This window comes from Cibotium barometz, chromosome 2, assembly GCF_041138505.1.
Source record: "Cibotium barometz isolate CiBa-2024 chromosome 2, ASM4113850v1, whole genome shotgun sequence".
In the NCBI taxonomy this organism is placed as follows: Eukaryota; Viridiplantae; Streptophyta; class Polypodiopsida; order Cyatheales; family Cibotiaceae; genus Cibotium; species Cibotium barometz.
In genome coordinates this window covers 60,962,199-60,986,493 of record NC_141047.1, presented here as the reverse complement: position 1 = coordinate 60,986,493, position 24,295 = coordinate 60,962,199, and the positions used below count along the sequence as shown (strand labels likewise).

The following is a 24,295-nucleotide window of genomic DNA, read 5'->3' as shown; positions in this document are numbered from 1 at the left end:
TTGCTGCCTCCTCATTATAGCAACAAAACTACCTACCCATCATAGGTGGCAATCTCTATCTAGCTATAACCGATGACAAGCAAATAAACAAGAACTCTTGTAAGAACTTCATAGCTATATCTCACAACAACTCATAATCACTACGGATTAAATGCCAGGGCTTGCAACTTGGATGTTGTCTAATAGACAGAGGGGATCCTCAAACTACAGATGACCTTGACAACTTACTAGTACCAGTGATGTGTAACTTTTAAGTTACTATGCTCTCCTTGCAAACTCCATACTATCAAATAGTCCCTTGATTTGAGCAACATCATCTTTATGAGTATCTTGATACTCAAGAATTGTGGTTAAGTAATTTGAAATGTCGATCTAGAATAACTTTGTACTCAAGAATCTAAATCCTATTAGTAGCTCCGTACTAGTGGTACTAGTGCGTGAGTAACTATGTACCCATTAACATCACCCTAGTAGCTTTGTACTAGTCCATGAGTAACTCTCTACCCAATGGCATACCTCCCTCCCCCGAGTGGGAGTACCATATATAACCATCTATAACAAGATGCTTAAGTCACTTACTGCTAAGAAGTGACTATACAAATTGACTCGTTCATTGCACATTGCAATACAATTTGTGATATGACAACACAAATTCTTGGGCATCCATATAATAGAGGTGAAATTACAAACTTGCATAGTATCGGTCTCGCGGAGTCTCAGCTGACCTAACCACACTTATGGTGACTTCCTACATAAAATGTGGCACCAAAGTCACCTCCTATGTACTTCAACTCCGTAAAGTACATGGTGTTCCTCTATGGAAAGTTATAAAACATTCTTGTGATGAAATTTTATCACCCTAAAATTCTTGTGCACTATTTTAGTATGAAGAGCTTTTTTCCTGGGTACCATGGTTCCACCCCAAGCTCATCTATTGTTAAATTCTCCGATTTAACAATAGATATGTTTGCCTTTGAACACTTCCATTCAGCCCTAGACTTTGAGTTTACTTCTTAATACTCTGGTTAAGTCAAAAACTCACAAGACCCTTTAAGATTTACCAATAAGCTCTTTGAGTCTCCTATCCTAACTCAGCCCTAGTCTATACACTATGTCGTATCCGATAGTAACAACAACCATGCTTGTCTGGAGTGAGATACTACTCACTACTATTGTGTAAAACCTCATTAAATCTTGGTAATGCTCCACTCATTCCCCAGGGTTCATAGGACTTATAGGGTTTACACGCACATGAACTTTGTAAGCAAAATAGCCTATCATGCAATATTACAATTGCTTATGTAGGAAAGTAATATATTTCCTAAATTCATATGGTAGCAACTAAAATGTGCTCACAATCACATACTTATGTTGGACATAGGCAAGACTATGCTTGCAAAATGCTATAGGGCATCCCCCATGCATGAAACTGCCCAACCAAACTAATCTCACTGCTAACCTCTAGATTTAGAGCACTATTAAGTGTAGAATCAGCTTAGCATTGACTACCGACCATAACGGATCAAAATCAAGATCAAGAAGCGGTTGACAAGCCAGCATAAAAGAAGGAAGGTCCAGGCTAAGAAGGGGTTGGGCATTAGACAGGAGGTGATGTGACTAGTGGTGCAAGGCAGCTGAGGGGTTAGGGATCAAAATCAAGATCAAGAAGCGGTTAACGAGCCAGCATAAAAGAAAGAAGGCCCGGGCTAAGAAGGGGTTAGGCATTAGATAGGACGTGATGTGACTAGTGGTGCAAGGCAGCTGAAGGGTTAGGGATTGGGACTCTAGGATAAGGGTTTTGGGGGGGGGTACTGGGCGGGTGGGTGTGTTATCTCGGAGCCATTCCTTTGTAATCAGCTGATATTCATGAATCCATGTCTTCCTATACTGTGAAAGCACAATTGAATATGAAGCTTCAATTTGGAGTCATTTGTTCCTTGTCTATCTAAACTGTGTTTATTTGTCTTATTGTTAAGTCTGGTTACCAGTATAGTCAGCGGCTATCACTGGGGTTGGCTAACTCAGGGAACTCCCCAGCAATTCAGGGTCTGTTCAGACAAAGAACCAACATTGGCGATTCTACTAGGGAAGCTCTACTTCAGAGTCCAACCATGGAGAGACTTGACAATCAGGCAAGACCCAGTAACTCCACAGCTCAAAGGAGAAAGTCTACCTGAAGCACCCAAAGAGGAAATGTCACCGAACATCTAGTGAAGCAGATTCCACCTATGCAGGAACTTCAAGAAGAAAATGAAGGAGAACTTCAGGAGCTCAAATTTGAGGAGGAAAGTGAGAATGAGGAGAATGAGGATCAGCATATCGACAACCTCAAAGACCAAAGAAGAGATGTGGCCAAGGACCTCAAGCTCAGAATGCCCGAACATAAGGGAAGGAAAGGGAGGGACCCTTAGGTCCATGTTCAAGCATTCGAGAGTTGGGCAATGCTCAAAGACCTCCCAAGAAGGTACTAGAAAGTCTATTTTCCCCAGATTTTGTGCTCTATTGTGCAAAAATGGTACTTCAATTACCCCCCTGAGAAGCTGACTACATACAAACAAACTTCCAAGGCTTTGGTTCAGCGTTTTAAGGAGGAGAAGTCTGATGAAGAATTGCTGAGCCAATTGCGAACAATCAAGCAGAAGAAAGCAAGTATACGATAGTTTGTGAAAGAAATAAAAGACCTGGCTTGTCAGCTATCCTCTCCAAGTTCTAACCAACCATGACCACAAGTCCCAAGATGTTGTGCTAAATGTGTGGTTAACCACCTCAATAATTATTGACTTAAAAAGCTAAGTGATATCAATGCTAGAAATACTAGCCTCAATCATTTGAATGTATTATCATCTCCTATGGGATTTGGTAATGACAATGATGGATTCTCATTGAGGGTTGTGACTAGAGCCCAAGCTAGGAAAATTAGAGACAAATGAGAGAGAGACACAACTAATATTGAATTTAGTAAAAGTAAAGCATGTGAAAGAAGATGAAATCACAAACAACAAAAAGATATGAGCTCATAGATAGAAAGCTCAAGTGAATCTAAGCAATTGGAGAAGCCAAAGTTGTAGACATAAAGATTAGATGAGTCAATATCTACACAAAAGGAAGATCAAGTGAGTGTCACAAAGGTGAGCAATAGGGGGCTTGTCACGATAGATCAAGTGAATGAGACTCTAGAGACCCTATTTAAGGTGTTTGATGACTAACAAAATCATACAAAAACACCTATTGGAGTACCCAGATTTTGTAAATGAAAAGGTTGCACTAAAATAACACCAAAAGTTGATATAAGACACGCAAACCACATTAGAAGGTCCACCATCTAGGCACATAGGAACCCTTCGATCGTACAAGCCAATTTTGAAAACCATAAATGCGGGAAACATGGAAGGGAAAAACTGAGAAATACGCTAGCATTTGTGTTTTGAAGCGATAAGCCTAATAATAGGTAAGAGACCACCAAACAAAGCCATCCCAAAGTTGAATGAGGAAATGGCTACTAAGATGTGTAGTGAAGTACAAAAATAAACACAAACACAATCAAACTTCACCACACTTTTTTGTTTTGAGGCATATATAAAAGTACACAAGAATGAGGAACAATAGAAAGCAACACCCTATGAGTTGGACAGTGACAATGGGCAAATGGCTATAAGGACTTTACAATATTTTATGGGAGAGTACAAAGCGTTGAAGCCTATCCATGATTCCTAAATGATAGTGCTTGCAGGATACAATCAATTTGCATGAACTAATGTTGGCTTATGTCACTTACATGCTACCATTAGAAAATTTATTTAAGGCCAAATGTAAGCTATGGGAAGCAATTGCTTCAAAATTAAAAGCATATGGGTTTGAGATGGACAACAAAAAACACTGGAAGTTTCATTGTTGTACAAGCAGTCTACTAGCTCAAAAAGAGAAATTTTGTTGTGAAATAAAATGAACAAGTATGTAGACTAGGAAAAAAAGGAAGAAATTACTATCCTAGTTGTTGAATTTGATGGTGAAAGGACTATAGCCTATGGTGTAGGAGTTAGCATTGCAACCAAGGCCACGTGGGAGTGTTGGCATAAGAAAGCTTTTCAAAGAACATGCATGGATTCAATGTTAGCTTATGTTAGCGGATCGTTGCGATGGACATCCATAGCATAGCTTACATGCACTAACATAAAAATGTCAATACAAGGGAAGTGGCTTGACTAGCGCATGGAGGCTACGAGAGTTTGTCAAGGCTCAAGGTATTCACACAGACATAGAAGAGGGCAAGCTACTTGCACATTCATATACGCACACACATTCTTGCAAAGAGGACAAATCCTATTCATAGACTCACACAATGCATACTAAGGATTAAAGAGGAAGTGCAGACGGTCGTGGGTTCACCTAATGGCTTTATGCACTCAAATGGAAGCTTTCATGGAAAGCTTACACACACACACACACACACACACACACATACACACACACAAAGTGGGAGACACACTCTCTCTCTAATGTATATGCAAAATTGAAGCTACCATTGCCTAGGGCAAATCAAGGCTACACTATTGAAGCATTTACACACATTCAAACGTCATTAATCAAAGATTAATTGCACACACGCACACTCTTTAACCTAAAGCACGCACACACATCGGCTACTCATTCCTTAATCAAAATGAATAATTAGACAATGGAAATGTAGACAATGATGGAGGCAAGAACCTTTCTTTGCATTAGAACGGAAGAAACATACACAAATCACACATAGGAAGCGCCACAAGATGCTTCTCTTCTCTTTGAGTGAGCTCCTCTTAGTTACATGATAGAATTAGGATCCTTATTAAAATTTAGCTTATTGACTTATATACTTCCTAGGCTTTTTAGAAAATTGAATTTTATAATGAGGGCTCATCATTTACAAGCTGGAAGCCTCTTGGCCCTGTATTACATAACAGTAATCATTTACACAGCTTTGACGGGAAAATATTTTAAAATACATAGCATTTTTACAGGACTCAAAAAAATAATAGTCTTTGCCGCTTTTTGCTCTCGTTTCTGTCTTTGATGCTTCTTCTTCCTGCTTGTCCTTACTATTGCTTCTTTCCTACTCCACATGTAGCTTTCTTCACTTTTTAGGTGGCACTAGCTTGCTGAAACACTCCCCCCACCTATTTAAGTGTCCATCCCTGGATACTTCCATTTGGTTATGTAAGCATCGAGGGTACTAGCTTTTTTGCATTGTGCTTCTTGTGGTAGTTGATGCCTTTTAAGCCAATGGGAACCGCTTCTATGCTATGATTTGTCGATGGCTTAATCAGAGAGGCTTTGTCTGTTGATGGCTTGGAAGTCTCTACCATGAGTTGCCTATTATGTTAGGTTCTCCATGTCTCCATCTCATCTTCAAGCTTGAATCTATAATTCTTGAACAATTGTAGGTTGGCAATTGATGTGGCTTGTTGTGGTTAACTTCAAGATGAGAGCACAAGTATTATGTATGGTTATTGAAAAGTAAAATAAAAACAAAAATGGAATGAAATGTTTGCTCTAAAACCCAAATATGTCAAAGGGAAAAACTCAGTGGGAAAAAATGCCTTTGACTTCATATCTTATTAAGAGATTTTGTATGAGCATATAGTAGATAAAGATTTGTTATGCTAAGTATTTCATAAGTGGATGGTGTAGGATGTAATGCATTGGTAGTGCATGGTTTTAGCAATTGAAGAGTGCCTAATGCATGTGTCCAAGAGTGGGACATCCTAGTATGCATACACAAAAAATGCAATTAAAAATTTATGCAATGCAAGGGAAAGTTCATGATGGGTTCTTTTAGAAGTGGATGTAGCCATTAGAGCATTATAATTGGGCTCCAATAGCTACCATTTTTTCAAAAAGGGCTTTTGTTGTCAAGGTTTCTCTGCTCATCTTATTGTGCATTTGTCTGTGGGTGTAGGACTTCTCTGCCACTCCACCAACTCTTAAAGTAATAGACTTAGACTCTTATGCTCATCTCATCTAGCATGAGCAACAAAATTAGCTAGCTCAACTCTCTAGCTTGAGCTTATCCTTATTAACTATGATGCATACACAGAGTCTAGTAGGACTAAAAAGCTTTTGGAATTGACGCTTTGGTCATTTAGCGGCTTAGCTGCCCGACTCTTGACTCTTATGTCCCCAGCTGGTGATGACTTGGACTTTACAAAATGTTCTCTGAATAGCTTGTAAGGATTTTGTTGTCTAAACATTCTGCTGTTGATCACCTAGAAGTCAATTTTCATCTATTTTTGAGTTTGAAAGCTTTGATGGCATCTTGAAGAGATGCACTATAGTGTGGATACTTCAGTTTGCATGGCTTGTTTTAGTACAATGATGCCTTAACTTCTCAGGTGAGCTGCTTTTTGCTATTTTCTTTATATCCACAGTAGGTTTGACCCTGTTTTGTGCTTGAATGTAGATGAATTCAATAATTCTTGCATGTGATGGCATGGAAGTCACCTACTTCTAAAGCTGGTCAGGTGGATACCTCATCTTATCTTTTCTGAGCTGTTTGAATAGAAACGCATTTCTGGAGAAGGGTGATATTTTGTGCACTAAAAGTGGTTTAATCTTGAAGTGCTTGTGCTAAATTACCCCTGGTGCACTTTTTGCATGATTTGGATAAGATTTGGCTTTCTTTCCATGCAATGTAGTACTCATTTACATTTTGCCTTATATGCGTACACAGCCAATGCATTGTTAACAGCATGTGGTGCAAGAGGTGATCTTGGATCAGTTGGATCCAAGTGTTTTTGATGACGAGGCTAGTGAAGCTAAATACTTCTCGACTTTGTGTAATACCTCAAGCCTCTATTGTTCTAGTAACTATTTGACCAGAAACACGTTTTTGGAGAAGGGTGATATTTTTTGCACTAAAAGTGGTTTAATCTTGAAGTGTGTGTGGTAAATTACCCCTGGTACACTTTTTGCATGATTTGGATAAGATTTGGCTTTCCATGCAATGTAGTACTCATTTACATTTTGCCTTCATTAACGTACCTCCCCTCACCTGTTCTCAACGTAATTGACTTGTGCTGGTGCATGGATGTCCAAAATATGAGTAATGCATGGCCATGTAATGTGGCCCTATATGCGTACACATCCAATGCATTGTTAACAGCATGCGGTGCAAGAGGTGGATCTTGGATCAATTGGATCCAAGGGTTTTTGATGACGAGGCTAGTGAAGCTAAATATGTTCCAAGATAGGAACAGCGGCAAGAGAAGCAGACAGAAGAATAAAGACGGCAAGGGCGGCAGTTAAATTTCGAATTTAACAACCATTTTTTGAAAACCCGCCAATGTAATAATTATCCTTGCGCAATTGATAATGTAATTATCTACAGAAATGAGAGTGGGGCCATGAGCTTCCAAATTGTAAAAACCGCCTAGAGCCACTAAGTTAGAATATTAAAAAACCTGAGAGTATATAAGTGAAAACTTAGGTTTTTTAGAGGATCCCCAAAGTTATCAAGAATAGTGGAGCTCTACCAAAGAGAAGAAGAAGAAGCTTGAGGCGCTCACTACGCGCGTGTAAATCCTCATTTCTCTATTCTAATTCTTGGCAATGTCAATGCTCCTTCTATTGCATCAATTTCTATTGTCTAATCATTGATTTTGAGTTGATTTTGAATAGACAATGTGTGTGTGTGCTTAGGTCAAAGAGAGTGTGTGTGAGTGATTAATCCAAGATTAGCATTGGTATAATGCTTGTTAATGATTCAATAGAGTAGCTTGTCGATGGTAGCTTGAATAGGTGTATGCAAGAGAAGGAGAGCTTCTCTTTCTAGTGTGTGTGCTTATGGAGCTTTCCATTAAAGCTTCAAGTTGAATGTGTGTCAACATTAGGTGAATAACTTGATCATTGCCCTCCCTCTTTGTCCTTGAATGCTCACTAATTGATTAATAGAATGGTTATACTTGTAGCTTGAAGAGGAATGGTGTGTGTGTGTGTACATGTGCATGAGTGTGTGTGGTAGCTCTATTCAATCTCTATCTTAGTGAATACCGTGAGAGTGACAACCTCACATAGCCTCCTTGCACTAATCGGGTCTCTTCCCTCGTATTGACATTATGTTAGTGCGTGTAAGCTATGCTATGGACGTCCGTCGCGGCGATCCGCTAACATTGGCGCCGCTGCCGGGGAAGTTGTTCCTAGATTAGAGTATTCACGTAGATATTCCACTAGCGTGATAGGCTTGGGAATCACTTCCATTACCATTAGAAGTAGGAGGGGTTGGAACGGGGGTTTCCAAAGCTCTCGGGGGTAGCTAGGAGGTTGGGAACCACCTAGGACCGGCCTTTAGATTAGGAGTGTAGACGGTGAGTGGGTTGAGTTGGATTCATTCAAAGCCATTCCGTTTGACACTAATCGCATTGCATAATAGGATTTAGGACACTTGTGAGCTCTTTGGAGCAATCTTTCTGTTATTTACTTTCTGTTTGTTTTTTAGTTTTTGATAGTATTCTAGATGTTGTAGCATTAGATTAGATGTATATTATTCATTGCTAGGAGTAGGGTAAGTAGAAAACACTTGTCCAATCGGAGCAAACCAATTGTGTGCAAATCGCCAAAAAAGCTGTTTTCAGGACCGTATGTCATTTGCATGCATTTGGGTGCTTTAAATTGATGAGAAAGTGATGGTTGTAGCATGAATAGAGCCTAGAAGTCTTTAGGAACATAGGGGAGTCATCAAAACTGTGACAGCAAGATTTTTGTACCCTGCAGACAGAAACGTGTTTCTGTCTGCAGAGCAACAGAAACGCGTCTCAGTCAACAGGAGAACAGAAACGCGTTTCTGTTCAAAACTGCCAGATTGAGGTCAAACTTGCACACAACATAGTTGACATACCCTGTGCATAATAGCAATCATCAAAGCCAAGTTTCAGCCACTCTTCAAGCCTTAAACTGCATAAAACTGACAAACTTGGGCACAGAGTAAAAATCATCATTTGCATTGGTAAAAGGGGAAATTTCAAGGCAAAGTTGGCATAATATGGTATCTGAGACCAAGCACAAGACAGCCTAGGTGATTTTATTGCAAAAACTCACTCTGTGAACAGAAACGCGTTTCTGTTCCCAGACCAACAGAAACGCGTTTCTGTTGGAAGTTGACCAAAATCCACATCAAATAGAGTTTTGACATCATAAAACCCAGGCATAGTGTGCAACTAGCTCTACCACCAGGTGTGACTGCAAACTGATCATTTCTTCACATAGGTGCAGTTCAACACTCTGACAGAAACATCTGATTTGGACCTATTTCACCTTAATCAAGTGTCAAACAGTTAGGAGAAGAGTGTAAATAGCATACACCCACTGCAAGGAATCAAAATCCATCAGAAAAAATTGCAAAAAAGGCCAACTGGTGACAGAAACGCGTTTCTGTTCCCAGAGCAACAGAAACGCGTTTCTGTTGAAAAAACACCATTACACTTGATAAATTGCAAGGAAAAGTTGGCAGATGGATTCTAAGTAGTGTGTATAGTTATAAACACCAATCCTCAGGTCATTTGGACATCTCTAGAGCAGAGCCACAGTTCAAACCAGTTGCAAATTCTGAGCAATTGTGGTGAAAACACAGTCAATCCACATTCAAATTTTGCAAGAATTTTACTAATGGTATCTAGATATCATAAGTAAACAAGTTGCTTCAAAATTTGCACAAAAAGGGCAAGTCACAACAGAAACGCGTTTCTGTTGAAAACAGTCCCCGGAGTCTCAGAATCAGGCACAGTAACTTTCTATAGGTTGGGAATAGTAGCTTTGAGTTCATCAAAGAAGTCAAATGCTGAATTTGGTCTAAATTGAGCAAAAATTGAAAATTTTGGGGCTCATTTGACAGGAACTGGGAAGTGAGAACAATCGCTAAGAGCATTGGAGTCTTCAGGCTTCAATAACATTAGTCAGGTGATCACTTTTTAAGGTTCATTCACATTTGCAATTGAAAAGAAACTTATAAAGCTCTATGCACCTAAGGTCAGGAACATTCTATAGGTCAGGAAACCAAGGAATCTTTGACGGTAGAAGTAAAGTGTCCACCCAAGAAAGCACTGCTAGGACTCAGAGCTTAGGAACTCAGCCGGTCAAAGAAATTCACCGCGATAATACCTCAGAGTCAAGCATGGATACACACTCTTCTTTCCGTTCACAGACGCATGGAGTAGACCTAGAATATGATGGTAGGCTAAGATACCATGGAGACAATGCATACGGAGCAAAAATCTACAGGGATTTCCTTGGCAGATTTGCGGTTAAATTCGAAGACCATATCACAGACTTTGATCTTTCGCCATGGGTAAGTTTTCAGGTCGATAGGTTCATGGGAAGAGATGCAGCCATGTATCTCTTAGTAGAAAATCCTGAGATAGTTGACAAACTAGGCAACATAGTGCCACAAGGATTTCCAGAAGAGCCAGAACATCCGCCATTAATAGATCCACAAGGTTTCATTTTGATAAACTCAATCGAGGTTCAACGAATTCCGATTGATGACATCCATAGAGCCTTGTACAAAAGAGAAGATACTGGTTCAGAATTCTACTACCTCCATGATTATCCCCCTGAGCATAGCTTATCCCAGGAAAAGATATTATATGTCTTCGTAAGCACATCTAACGACCAAAGTGTGCCTGTAAGATTCCTTGACAAATATGGCTTGGAATGGAGGCTGTTATTGGCTAGCAAGATAAACGGATTCACAGTCCAAGGAGTTCCGATTGTACAACCACAAATGACAGCTAGCTCATCTGGTTTTGTCTATAGAACTCCTGGGCCTATCAACCCTATGGCCAGTGCACCACCTATCCACACAATGAGACCAATGACCAGTACACATCACGTCTCATTTGCAGAGGACCAAAGTCACGAGAAACCGATTGGATCAAGAACCACGCACGCAACAAGCGGTCATACGGCAAATAGAGTGCCAATAAGACCACCATCCTCGCATACAACCCAATTTAACCCTATAGTGACCACCGGATTCAAACCTGATGGGTCACTAGGAGGAAGCCGTAACAAAACGAGACCCTCTCATTTTCAGAAATGGGTCAAGAAATTCAGTGGATCGGGGGATCCATACGATCATCTGGCATCATTTCGTCAGATTGTAAGAGCCGAAAATGTGATCGATATTCATGTCCTAAGAGAAGGATTCGGATTAACACTAGAGGGGAAAGCCTTATCTTGGTTTCAGACTCTTGATGTGCACACATATGTAGACTTCGAAGCCTTGGAAAAAGACTTCATAGGAGCTTTCACCAAGACCAGAATCAAACATAGTGTCAGCACGCTTATTCACGACTTTAAGCAAGAAGGAAAAGAAACTGTGAGAGATTGCGCCAATAGATTGAGACAATATATATCTAGATGCCCCGAAAGGGAAATACCATCACAAGAAAAACTTGTCTCGCTCTTTTTGGAAGGATTGTTGAACAAATCTTTGCACGCTAATCTCTATGGCAAACGACATGCCACATTGAATGAATGCATTCATGATGCCATAGACCTAGATGACAATTGCGTCATCTTTGGGAAAGATAAGCCAATCACAGGAACCGATAATTCTAGCTCTAAAGGAATGAGCGAAACTGAGAAAAACATAAGCGGAAATCAAGAAGCCATGGTAGAAATGATTATGAAACGAATGAATGAGGTCTTTAAACCTACAAGAAGGCCTTACAAATGCGAGGCTTGTGGAGGAGACCATCCTACATCACAATGTCTCCCAAAACAAAACTACCAAATGCCCAAACCTCCCAGAACAGACAAATGGTGCAAAAATGGACCAATCACGAAGCAACTGACTGTTACCATAGGATCCGTCTCATGAGAGAACACGGTATGGCACAACAAAATTTGGGGAATCCTCAAGGGGGAAATTACGCTCCGAAAGGAGGATATCAAAACTATGCAGCACAAGGAATGGAAAGAGCACAACCAGTGCTTGGTAACCAACCACCATTACCTCGTACAGCAGCAGTGAGATATATGTAGCCCGAGGATCCAGGGCAAGAAAATGCCTTGGTACCTACCACCTGTTATGAGGAAGAGAACATGGATAGTACCTTGATCGCATCATCCTCACAAATGGGAATCAATGACCAATCCCCTATCATCCCTGAAAGTAGCTATCAAATGGATCATAACACACTGTGGTTCATTGCAAACGGGGGTGCTTATCAACAACAAAGAGGGGGTCCGGGGCCTAGACCTTATAGACAAGGACCGCCACAAGCAGGTCCCCCAGGACCGTGCTATGGATGTGGAGGAGATCATTGGATTAGAGACTGCCCAAACCCTAGGGCTGAACGAACAACCAATCCGAAAGTCCTTCCCCTACCTAGAACTTGCAATGAATGTGGAACCAAACATTTGATACAAGATTGTCCGGAAAAACAAGAAACAAAGGGCAAAACATCTCTAAACTACATAGAAGTATTGCCATCAACAAGCTCACCAAGCTCTTCAGAGACTGAAGTTGTGATACCAATCCAGGTGATTACTAGAGCCCAAGCCAAAGTCCAAAAAGAAACAAAAGAAGATGAAAACAAAACCACTGCAAGTGAATACACCAAAAAGACAAAAGAAACTTGGAAGGCAAGAAGGGCTAGGAGGGCAGCAAGCAAAGAGAAATCTAACAAAAAACTCAAGGAAACTGCCACAGAAACTGAAGAAAACAACAAACAATCGACTCAAGATCAGGGAGAAAAAATAAACGACAACGAAACAAGCAGAAAAGAACAGACTGCGGGATCAGTGCTTGCCGAAAAACGATTCGAACCCTTGGACGCTTTACTACAAGCCTACGAGGCAAGACTGAAACCATCAGAAACCTTGGAAGAGAGATGGAAGAATTACCCTGATCCGATCCTAGAAGCCAGACAACTGGAGCTATTCAAACGATTGGTGGAGACAACCCAAGCTCTAGTTGAACAAATGAAACAACAATCTCACTTACAAACAACAAACGAAGGACGAATAGGCCAACAATCTATTCAAGAAGAGAACAACGTAGGTAGCAGACCGAAAGAAACACAACCTGCAGAGCCAATCCCTAGTTTTGTACCAAATACCAATATCCCAGAAGTTGAAGAAGAATGGAGAAACAAGCTATGGGATGCGGTAAGAAACACACAGGGAGATGTAAAGAAAACAGGTCAAAACCCTCCCCTAGACGAAATTGATTTCAATCAAAAAACAATAGAGTTGGAAATACGTTCAGAATACGGGGATGCAGGGTCTGAAAAATCAAGCAAAAGCAAGGCCGAAACACTTAAAACCTTACCATCATATCTGGGAGAATACGAGGCAACAAGTGACATACGGAAACTGCCTTCACATAAAAAGACATCCCCTCCTTTGGAAGATATTCCTAACCTAACCGCTCTAATGTCGGCACCGATCCAGTGTACGCTACCCTTGGGTGAAGTACTAAAGATCAAGCCTGAATTATGGAAGGAGGTAGGAAAATATCTAGTGAAATTAGGGATAGAAACACCAGTCAAACATGCCAAGTCTCACAAAAAAACCAAAATATGAGCCTGTTCCTCTCAACAAAGTAGGAGAATATTGTGAGGGAGAGGATGGGAACACCACGATTCCTGTGGAATTCAATGGGCAAAACACATTAGCAATCCTAGACAGTGGGGCAGGAGTGGGAATAGCCACGAAAACCATATGGGAATCATGGGGAAAGCCTGCAATGAGAAAAACAAGAATGAAGCTACAGCTGGCAGATGGCTACATAGAGAAGCCTATAGGACTACTTGAAAAAGTAGTAGTCACATCATGCGGGGTTGAATACGAGCACACTTTTGCAATTGTAGACTTTGGAAAGAATCCAAACTACGATATCATTCTTGGGCGTCCATTTATGAGACAACTAAAAATGATTCAAGATTGGGGATTCAATTACATCTATCTTAGGCAACAAGAGGCTATCACTCGCATAAACCTATCAGATCATTCTTATAGGGATGTAGCAAGAACGCCGGTAGAAGATTTTGAGTCAGCAACAGCTTCAAACAAAACAACAAAACCATCTTGGGAATTTTCCAATTCAAATATTTGGAGGTGTGGAGCTTCGGACGGAGAGAATGCGGAGCCAGAATATCCATTCGAAGACGATGCTTACATCCCAGAACCATTCCCAAATGAGAAATTCGAGCCAGATGCATGGAGAGACGTGTTAGCAACAGTGGATGTATGCGTAAATGAACAAAACCCTATAGTCTTTTGTGACGAAGAAGGCTACGATTTAATACCATTCCACATGATAACCGTCAGAAATCAGGATACATTAAAAGAAGAAAACAGTAGCAAAAACAAAGAAGAAGAAGTCATTATTGACTTACGAAAGCTACAAATCCAAGATGAAGTCTCAGTTCGAGATCTAACTCTTGAAGAAACTAAACAAGAAGATCAAGAAGGGAGCGAACTAGAAGATGAAGGTCCTTCGGACAACCACTTCTACGACGCCTCTGATGAATTCGACGAGTTCAAGGACTGCCTTGAACCAGTAAACCTGAAACTGAGAAACGGAAACGAAATAGAACTGCCAGGGTTTCGCCAACAGCTAGAAAAGCAAACAAGGAGATCGCGGACCGGTAAAACAAAAGGGCAACAAGCCATGCCATCCATTAAAAACAAAACAGAATATCTCAAGACCATAGACGCTATGGATTGCATCAAAGACAAAATTACAGGGTGCTACGTAACACAAAACGTTCAAGGAACATCACCCAGTAATTCCAAACCATCCAAAAAGACCAAAAAGAAACAAAACACAAAAATAGAAGGGTCCATGACAAAACTAGAAAGGAAAACAAAATTCAATGAATACAAAAAACAACTCAAGGAAGTCTGGACCACTGAGATGGAAAGTGGACAAAGTGATAAAGACGCTATTAGTGTACCTTCACATTTCAAGAAGTACACTATAGAGGATAGAAAAATTGTAGTCCAAAAGCCCAAAAGAACGGCTCAGCAACCTGGGGAATCTTATGATGGGCCAGAAGACGCAAAAAAGATCAATTTAGCCGAGGACGGCGAAGAACCAAAACCAGCTTACATAGCCACGGATCTAGATCCTGATGAAGAAAGGCTATTGATAGAGACATTGAAAGAATACAAGGATGTATTCGCTTGGTCTTACAGGGATTTAAAGGGGGTAGATCCACAAATCTGCCAACATACCATTCCAATGAAGGAAGACGCGAAACCAAGTCGACAACGTCCGTATACTTACAATGATACCTTCGCCAGAAAAATCAAAGAAGAGATAGATAAGCTATTGGAAGCAGAGTTTATCTATGAGATAGAACACACAGATTGGGTATCTCCCATTGTGGTAGTCCCCAAGAAGAATGGAAAATTACGAGTTTGTGTGAATCTCAAAAAGGTAAACGCTGCAACCATTCGCGATAGCTATCCCTTACCAATTACAGATCATGTGATAGAGAGGGTCGCAGGAAAGGAGGCCTACAGTTTCCTAGACGGCTTCTCCGGCTATAATTAGGTTTCGATCGATCCAAAAGATCAACACAAGACAGCTTTCGCTACAGGATGGGGTATTTTTGCTTATAGAGTCATGCCTTTTGGCTTGACCAATGCACCCGCCACATTCCAAAGATTAATGAGCCACACATTCAAGGAATACCTACGAGATTTCTTGGAGGTATACGTGGATGATTTGTGTATTCATTCCAAGGAAAGGGGGTTACATATAGCACACCTAAGGCTTGTCTTTGAAAAGTGTAGATTATATCGAATCTGTTTAAATCCGGAAAAGTGTGTCTTTATGGTCAGACAAGGCAAAATATTGGGACATATAGTGTCCAAAAACGGGATTAGCACAGACTTTGAGAAGATCAAAATCATTATCGAGCTACCACGGCCGAAGAATGCCAAGCAAGTACAAGGATTTATGGGACATTGTGGATATTACCGAAAGTTTATCTACATGTATGCTGTAATAGCCAGACCTTTGTACGGATTAATCACTATATTTATATGGACAGAAGAGTGTGAAGAGTCTTTCAACATTTTGAAAGAACGCTTAACCTCAGCACCCATTCTCAAGTCTCCGGACTGGAATGTCATCTTCCATATACATATAGATGCGTCTAATTTTGCCATAGGTGCCATCTTAGCTCAACCAGGAGAAAAGAATATGGATTTTCCAATCTCCTATGCTAGTCGACAGCTAAACAGCGCAGAGAAAAACTATACCACCACAGAACGAGAAGGTCTTGGAATGATATATGCAACCAAGAAATTTCGTCACTACTTACTGGCAAACAAATTTGTTTTCTTTACAGATCACCAAGCACTTTTGTACTTGGTAAACAAACCATGTAGTACTGGACGCATAGTAAGATGGTTTATCCTCTTACTAGAGTTTGACTTCACGGTTGTGGTAAAGAAAGGAACAACTCACCAAAGAGCAGACCACTTGTCTCGCCTATTGTCAGGAGAACCGCCAAAAGGGGTAGATGATGATTTACCAGACGCATACCTGTTCAAGGTCGAAATGATTCCCAGATGGAGCGAACAGTATGTGCCACTCTTGAAGCTTGGAAAACTAGAGGTACCGATGCCAATAACCGATAAATGCGCCATGGTGCAAGGATCTGCTTCCTTAACCATGCTTGCCGGACGATTATATCACCTAGGGTTGGATGGGATTCTACGCCTATGCATAGAACCATTTGAGAAACCCCATTACCTACACCAAGCTCACATAACTGTAGGGGGAATACACATGGCGGGCAACCAAACACTAAAAAGAGTGATGTGGGCAGGAGTATGGTGGGCCACAATCCGAACTGAAGTCTATAACCATGTAAAGAATTGCCTTGAATGCCAAAAGAGACCTCCATACCCGTATGCAACACTGTTTCAAGTCTCAATCGCACCTAAATGGAGTCAATACATTGTTGAATATCTCACTAAACGCTTATTGCCAGAGAATATCAGCAAGGCACGACAAAAAGCCATTGAACTTGAAGCAGATCACTACGAGCTAATTGCCAATCAACTATATAAGAGAGGGAAGGACAAACAACTACGGTTGTGTGTCACCGAAGCGAAGTACATACGAGTACTTGAACAAGCTCACGCAGGACCATCTGGAGGTCATTTTTCTGCAGACACGACAGCCAAGGCAATAATGACTGCAGGATTATGGTGGCCTACTTTGTTTCAAGACGCCAAAGATTTTGTCAAGAGATGTGAGGTTTGTCAGCGCACAAAGATACCAATTCGTCGCGACAATATGCCATTACGTCCGATGATGGGGGCACGAGCATTTGCTAAATGGGGAATAGATTTTGTAGGACCCATTAATCCACCGGCTCTAAAAACAAGGGCACAATATATTATTGTTGCCACCGATTATTTGACTGAATGGGTTGAAGCAAAAGCTACGCAGAAAAACGATGCCCGAACAACAGCTTGTTTTCTATACGAAAACATCTTCACAAGATATGGCCTACCTATAGAGATCGTCAGTGATAGGGGAACTCATTTCTTGAACGAAGTAATTCACTATTTATTAGCAGAATTTATGGTAGTTCATAAGAAATCAGCTCCATATCACCCACAAGCAAATGGTCAAGCTGAGAGCACAAACAAAATCTTATGCACAGTGCTCACAAAGATTGTCGAAAACTCACGGACAGACTGGGAGCTTAAGCTCAACGCAGCACTATGGGCGTATCGTGTGGCTTTTAAAACAGCCATAGGAACTACTCCATATAACTTGGTGTTTGGATTGGATGCAATATTGCCAATGGAATTTCTAATCCCCACACTAAGAGTTGCAAACGAGCTGGGTTGGACCGGCCATGAGCTTTCCAACCGCATCACCGAACTAGAACAGCTGGACGAATTTCGATTATGTTCTGTCGCTGCCATGTATGCACAAAAAAGAAGACTAAAGAAATTCCACGATGCTCATATCATCAATAAGGAATTTCAAAAAGGAGATTTAGTCCTCGCATACACTCTGAAACAACACACAAGTAAACTCAAAAAGCGTGGCATGGGACCATATGTTATTCATGACCTATCAGCCAGTGGAGCAGTACATCTAGCTACACTAGACGGAGAGCTCATGAATAACTGGATAAGTGGGTGTAGGCTAAAGAAATTTCATGAACCACTCACACCCGAGATTTTGGCTCGACTACATGCCGCCAAAACAAGGAAACAAAGGGTAGACGACATGAAGAAAACAGCTCAAGAAGAAGCCAAAGCTCGAGCTCTTAAAATTCGACAAAGACAGAGACCACACATAGGACAAATAAGAGCACACAAAAAGGTGAAAATCTGCCAATTAACGACCATTGACGGCGAAGACTTTAAGGTCCGACCTCAAATCATAGTATACATAGGACAAGAACGAATCATGTCGTATGCTTTGATTGATTATGGAGCAGATTTGAACACAATCAGCTATGAAACATGGCAATCCCTAGAACAAAAACCACACCTTACACAAACAACCACAAAAATGTCAACATATACAGGCGAAGTCCAAAGCACCATTGGGTATGTTAATATTGATATATTCATTAATCAAACTAATGTGTGCCATAGATTCTATGTCATGAAGCCAGGAACAACGGAAACCCCAATTATCTTCGGCACTCCATGGCAAAGAACCTATAATGCTCGCCATGATTGGAGAAAAGAGAGAGTCGAATACGAACACAACGAGAAGATAATGTTCGCATCTTTCATCTCCAAAGATCACTACACTGATGAATCTGATACAGAGGACTCCATATCTGAAAAACCTCAGGTATCAGAAGATGATGAACAGCCATAAAGCAAAGGTCTTCAGCATATCACTACCCCACAAATTTTACACCAACATGACAGAGCAAGGGAACCCAACAAACAACAGCAAAGTCACACACAGATATGGCTACCAAAAGCTCTCCTTGCCACAGCTACATGTAAAGGGCAAATATGGATACCAAAAAGAATTCACAGCCTATGCGAAAAATCCATAACACCATTCAAGCCACAAGGACGGAATGTCTCAAAAGATAACACAATTCGAGCCGACAACGGTCCTCAAAAGGTAGCCAATCACAACGTTGACCAACACAAACACAAGAGGTGGGTATGGATGCCCAAAACAGCAATCCCTACCAACAACAACCCACCAAGACTCCCTAACAAACCAAAAACAAGCACATCTCGAAGTGTATGGATATGCAAGGATCTCTTAACAGAACAAGGCTATTACCAAGGAAACCCCTGTATATGGCTTCCAAAACAGAACAGGATCAGCAAAATACCCACGTCCAATGCAACCTACAAGGGATTCCGGATACCACATACAGAAAATAGCAGGACAATGTCACTCCCAAACCGCATTAAAAAGGCTACATGGCAAGAAAAAGGCAAGTGGATACCAAAAAATTGTGACTCGGCAGCTTGTACACCAAAAAATTGTGACTCGGCAGCTTGTACAGCAAATCTGCTATCCAAACAAAGAGAGCAAATAGCACAACAAAGGGTGCACGTCATGGACGAACAACTTCGTGATCAAGCTCGCCACTTTGCATACATCGTCGGATACAACAGGTACGTTATTTTTGAAAATCTAAAGAAACACTTGGAGAAGAAAACCTCGACAGCAGATGCCCTTAGTTCATCTTCGAACTAAGACCCTTCTCTCGCACAGCATATCTTTTCCATGCATTGACTGTCACCGCATCTCTAGGGCCACATTACACGGCCATGCATTTGGCACCAGTTATCACCACCCAAGCACCTGCACCATGTAAGCCACAATAAGTCAAGATAACTTAGAACAGGAAGGGGGGAGGTATGCCACGCCCAAGCAAGCATACATGGCAATTACCAACGAAAAGAGCCTCAAAAAACAGGCAAAACATAGCACTTAGTCAATAAATTGACTAATACGGGCCAAGAGTAAGCCACACATGGCACGCACTAACCACAACACAAGAAAAAGGACCACCATAAGTGAGCCATAGGTGTGAGTAAACAAGAAAAGTGAAGAATAGGCTAAACAATGCTATTTCGTAATCCTAACTCAAGGATTTGGCTCAAAAAAGGGATCAAGGAGTGCCAAAACTTGAGACCGTCAACCATTCTGCTTAGATTTCATGATTATTATGATTGGGGAAAATTATGGGATTTTTCCGGGAAGTGTTTGCTATTTTTTGCTAATTTTGATAATTTTCCGGCTAATTTTTGCTAAATTTCGCTTGAAAAATAATAACATAAGGCAGGAAGGCCAGAAAATTGTTACGGTCGCCAACGCCTGATCTACATCAAGAGATGAAGCAACAAGGGAAGTTTGGTAAAGTTTTGAACATGTCGAAATTTTCACTAAAACCGCCAGGGCTACAAACGGTAAAACAAGGCGTACACACGCCTCGGAGCTCCAAATGACGAACCGTTCGAGTCGTATGAGGACTACACAGTCTAGCTGGGACTGTGGTGTGAGAAGTGCACATAAGAATTTCGGGCCCAAGGTGAGTATATACACTTAGAAGCCTAGGTAGAAGTCATTTGTAAAGAGGGAGAGTTGGAGAGAGAGCTCACAAAGTTTGCAGCACACGCATTATTTCGCTTCCCACGCTCGACACAGCCGACCGTTTGGCACGAGATGAGAGGTAAGCTTACTCTACCAATAACTAAAGACGTGTATAAGCTCAAATCACGGAAAGCACGGCACGGGGGGAAGCACGCAGTGAAAACACGCACGTGCACACCACCGTCCAGAGTCTATTGCATGGAGGCTCAAACAAGGTCCAAATGAGCTCAAAATCACACAGGGGGTAGGGTTGGATATGCACAACACATGGGTCTACTCAAAGTTCAAAAATGAGCACCGGCAGACAGAAACGCGTTTCTGTCTGGAGCTGGACAGAAACGCGTTTCTGTCCCAGATGCACACTTTGTCATCAACACCTGCCCAGCATGCATTGTCCATGTCTCCACCATCATTTTAAGCCAAACCTCATCTTATTTAGCCAGGAAAATCATGCCCTTAACATCAAATTCTGGCAGTAGGCCCACAGTACCAAAAATTGATCCAAACCCCTTCAAAACCTGTCATTTTCATGCACAAACACCATCATGCTCTGCCCAAGTCATGCCCATCACATCCCCCACATTGCATGTCACATCTGACAAACTCCAGACAGAAACGCGTTTCTGTCTGAGGACAGACAGAAACGCGTTTCTGTCCACCAACAGACAGAAACGCGTTTCTGTCTGCAGGTCACAAAAAATGAAATCTGACAACATCAGGGTGTAGCCAATGATTCATAGAGACTACTCAAGGCCCTATCATCAGCATTGCACACATAAACCATCATCAAAACACCATCAACAGGGCCAAAGACGGAGAATTCAAAGCATCTGCCAGAAATCCAGCCAATGGGGGGTTCATTTACACCTCAACTAATGTAACCTTGACATCTTAGGCATGCCATGATCACCAGGAACCTTGCCATGAAGAAAAATCTCCAAAGACTGCAAAAATTGGACAGAAACGCGTTTCTGTCCAGAGGCAGACAGAAACGCGTTTCTGTCCATAGTATGAGAAAATTGGAAAATTGAGCACCTAGTGATGATCTGCCTGCCCTATGTTATTCAAACACTGGATTCAAACCAAGGAACCATCATTACAGCACCATCTTTCAGCATCAGAGGCGGAAATGACACACAGGTCACCCATGCACACCCCGCGACAAACACCTACTAACTGTCAACAAAATTACTAACAGCAGGTCTTCAAGAACAAATGGGAAAGGGAGATTACAAAAAAACTAATCTTCTGAACCATCTATTGGTGCAAATGGTTGATCGCAGGAAGCATGAGGTCAGAGTCGCAGTCTCCTCAAAAAGGAAAAAGATCTACAACCACAAAGAAAGCAAGAGCAGCAGAGGCAGGGAAGGAGCCCTTCCAGCCGCAGGATGTCCGCGTCATGGACACCTGCTACGTAGAACCGAATGCTCTACACGAATGCGACGCTTGCCTGTTCAAAGGGCACGGCAAAGCGGCCTGGACGGGTACTTCAACCTACCACCATGGGGGGTGGATGTACAAAGAGCTTATGAACTCATGACGACAATTGATGATGATGGAATAGCCAGAATAACAACAAAAGAAGGAGAAGAGCTCAACGTAAAGATATCAGAGGAAATGATAAGCGCAGCTCTACAACTTCCCCATACAGATGAAGCAATACATATGCCATTCCACCTTAGCGAAGTGGAAAAGAATGCAACTTTCATGAATCAACCAGGCCAAGCTCTTACTTTCAAAGACCTACGACATCCGGAGCTGAATCTTCCACTACGCCTGTATTCGCAACATTTTTCATTGGGAAAACCGCAAAGATATACCCACCCACAAAAAAGAATAGCGAACTTCATGAGAAAAGCTATTCAGAGCAACACTGCCCAATCAGGAGACTATGCCAAAACAATCCTAGCGGATATCATCAATCACAAAAAGAGCAAGGGTATACAAACCAATCCGCATCTAGGAGCAGGTCTGATGCTTACAAGAATAGCTTATCAAGCTATTGGAATGATCGATGAACTCCCACCTCCTCTCTCTATGGAAGAAGCAAGGGAAGAAGCAGGGCCGGTGTCACCAAAAGCCCCAAGTATAATCATTTCCCCAAGAGAAGAAAGGAAAAAGAAGCTCTACAAGGGAGGAGCCCCAGTACAGAAAGGGTCTAAAAAAACCGCTGAGGGCACATCAGTACCAGAAGAACCCAGCATACCAGCACACTCCGAGCAATCCAGGAGGATGGAGGAAAACTTATACAAGGCCCTGAAAAAAGAACAGCAGCGCAAGGAGAGATCTGAAAAGCCAGCCAAAGCAAGAAGAACGGAACCAGTCGAAAATCCAGAAATAAGAACAAAGTTCAAGCTGGATCCAAAGCAGATGGCAAGGGAGAAGCGCTTAAAAGAGCTAAGATCAAAAGCGGCTCTGGGCAAGTCCGTAGTGGAAGAGATGCTCAGGAAGGGGACAAAGAGGGCCAAATCAACCGCTCAAAGATTGCCCTACCCACATGAAGATACGGAGGAAGAAGAGGAAGAACAAATCCAAGAGCTAGACAAAAGACCTCCAAAAAAGAGACGCAACACAGAAAAGGAAAGGGAAGACGGGGAAATAACAACCATACCCTTGCACCCATCCGAACCCTCCACCACACTTCCACCAACACAACCAGCCACACACCTTCCACCTACCTCCACCCCAATGGACGAAGAATCATCCGTCCCACCCTCAAGCACACAACCCGAATTCATCTCTCCGACTAGCTCGGAACTCAACCGAGAAGCGGATGAATGGATTCGCACCCCACCATCATCTCCATCACAACCACCACATTCACCCACAACACAACCACCACCCTCGTCAGAACCCCCGACCACACCAATGGAAATCCAAAAGGAAAAGGAGGCAGAAGCTACGAAGCAAGGTCAAACCCAAGGAGAGGAAGCGGTCACCACAGGAGAGGCCGTCTCCACACAAACTACAACAGTCCAAGAAAAGCCTTCTCCTGTGGTGACACACACAGACGAGCAACAAGAACAGGCCATGGCTGCAGAAAAAGGAAAACAGAAAGAACTAAATCAACAGCCAATGGAAACACTCACAGAAACAGAGAAAGAAACTCAAACAAAACAAGGGCTCGGGGAACATAGCTTGCAGATGCCAGGTCTTAAGCGCATTATTAAAGTACCTAGGGCACCCCCCCTCACAGAGCCAACTGAACCAGGAATAACATTAATAAAGAAGGCAAGCAGGGAGGTGGACACCTCATCCACAGAAATCATTGCTAAAATGCTTGCAGAAGGAGCTGGGCCGAGTCGATTACACCAGGACGAGGAGGAGCCAGAAGGATCTGAAGATAATGCAACATATCACCTCGCCTGGTTGTACGACAAAATACAAAGGGATAAACAGACTAACCAACAGCAAGCCACACAAATTGAAGTATCCAATGCTAACATAAGCCTGTTGGAAGAAATTTTACACAAGAAAAACGAAGAAGTGAGCATGCTACAAGAAGAAGTTGCTGTCAAAGCCAGCTTGGTGGACGCGGAACAAGAAAGAGCACAGGATTTCAGTCAAAGACTCATCTTAATGACACAGCGTGCCACCAAGGCTGAGCATGAGCTACAAGTCAAAAACAATGAAGCTAATCAAATGAGAATAGCTCTAAAAGCAGCTAATGAAAGAAGAGCACAATCGGAAAAC

At 41.8% G+C, this 24,295-nt stretch overlaps 1 protein-coding gene across 1 annotated transcript in view; it reads right to left on the bottom strand.

The window, feature by feature from the left end:
• Window positions 1–19,923, bottom strand: part of LOC147641302 (uncharacterized) — a 91,618-nt gene extending 71,695 nt beyond the window's left edge. Inside the window, exon 1 of the mRNA XM_086820343.1 lies at window positions 19,666–19,923. The gene's annotated coding sequence lies outside the window, so the exon portion shown is untranslated. The remainder of the gene's footprint in view (window positions 1–19,665) is intronic.
• Window positions 19,924–24,295: the final 4,372 nt, after the last annotated feature.